Source organism: Lemur catta, chromosome 16, assembly GCF_020740605.2.
Source record: "Lemur catta isolate mLemCat1 chromosome 16, mLemCat1.pri, whole genome shotgun sequence".
Taxonomy (NCBI): domain Eukaryota; kingdom Metazoa; phylum Chordata; class Mammalia; order Primates; family Lemuridae; genus Lemur; species Lemur catta.
The window spans coordinates 31,449,646-31,451,422 of NC_059143.1; the positions used below are offsets into that span (position 1 = coordinate 31,449,646).

The 1,777-nt window shown below is 33.9% G+C and overlaps 1 non-coding gene across 1 annotated transcript; it reads right to left on the reverse strand.

The window, feature by feature from the left end:
• Positions 1 to 1,330: 1,330 nt before the first annotated feature.
• LOC123621982 lies at positions 1,331 to 1,397 on the reverse strand. Its single transcript, XR_006729360.1, has one exon. It is a non-coding gene; the product is annotated as a small nucleolar RNA SNORD20 (small nucleolar RNA).
• Between the last annotated feature and the right edge of the window lie 380 nt (positions 1,398 to 1,777).

Sequence of the window (1,777 nt, forward strand, 5' to 3'; positions counted from 1 at the left end):
TAATAGAATTATTTTGTTCTCGGATTACTTGCAAGTTTTTTAGATTCTCAGACTAATCCATAGACCTTCTTTAAGAAAACAGGTTTATAGCTTACATCAAAAGATTGGTAGATAGATGTGATATATGTATATAAACTGAAATATTACATTTAGGTGTATATAGCTTTTTTATTATCCTGCTTTAGCCCCATTTTTTACTTCGTTTACCAATTATCACATAGGATGAGATATGCTATATTATAAATGAATAGAATTATTAGCAGCTTCTCTGTTTACCTAGAAACTAGCTTAAAAATTGTGGTTAAACTGTTATGTTATGCTGTGCTATGGCATGGTATTAATGTGTTGATTCTCTGTCTCATAATTTTTCATTCTCTGTTACTTAAATTATTACCAGCTTATTTTTTAAAAAGATTCTAATTATGCTCTAAAGCACAGTAGAAGTTTATTTATCTAGAAATCTATAGACCAACTTCAGGATAGCCATGAACTCCATGAAATTATATATGACATGTACAAGTCTCTGTCCCTGTAGGCATAGTTATAGGTATAGATGTACGCACCTGTATTTCTATAAGTATAATGGTAGGTGTAGTTGTGAAAAATGAATATTGTTCTTGCAACTCTGCTCTTTGTTTTTTCTTCCTATTCTGCTAATTCTACGTGATCCCTCTAAACATGTTATTACCATTTCTCCTTCCTCTTCCTCCCCTCAACAAACCTGATTATCAGATATTATGATTCACAAGACTTAAAATATCCAAATCAAACCTGTCATGATCTCAGAACTTGTTGCATCTTTCCTCTATGACAATAGTAAATCTCCCAACTGTTCTCCTGTCTGTTTCCTCTCCCCCTGGTGCTGCTGTCTTGCTTCAGCATTCTCATAAAACTCCTGGAAATTTACATGAATTTAAGAAATATCATACAAAATTTTCCCTAATGAGATAATTGTATTTTACTTCTTTTTTTACTTCATATTCCTTATCTCACTTGATCTTCACAACAAGAAAATTGGTAGGGTTCACTATTCTAATTTTTAAAATGAGGACATCAAAGCCCAGAGAATGTAAAATGTTTTCATGATAAAAATTTAGTTTCTGATATACCTGAAAATATACCCCACATCTCTTGACTATTAATCAAGGCCTAACTGCAGGCCTCTGTTTAGCTTAGGTGGTGGGGTTAAACCAAGTAATCTATAGTACTAGAAAAGACAATGTACATATAATAAGAGAGCCTAGATTTAAGTTTCTGCACTGCAACTTACTAGATTTTTAATTTCATTCAAATAACTTCTCTGGATCTCACTTCTTCATTTGTTTTTGTTTTGTTTTTTTTTTTAATTTTCTGGAGACTTCATCAATTATTTCTCAGGTAATCAGTCATCATATGCATCCTTCTTTATTTGAAAACAAATACCTTTAATATTTGGTTATTCATTGACTCTACTCCTCTGCTAGATGAGAAGGTAGTCACAATCAGAGAAGACAGATGTGTGAATAACTCCGTCCTGCTCTTTGGCATTGTGGGTAAGAGCATTTGTACTTCCCTGAAAGAAAAAAAAGGAAAATCTCCCACAGAATATGTTTCTAGGCCTCATTCTAGCCTTTGGCTCATATGACCCTGCATGTAACAGCATTCAGATCTGTAAGGAGCAAAGGGAACCGAATGACTTGGAACAAGATTTTGACGGGCCTGTCTTCTCCAATCCCCGCTAACTGCTGATGCTGTTTTCTCCTTGTGAATCCCTCCGCACTCATTCAATTGTGCCATC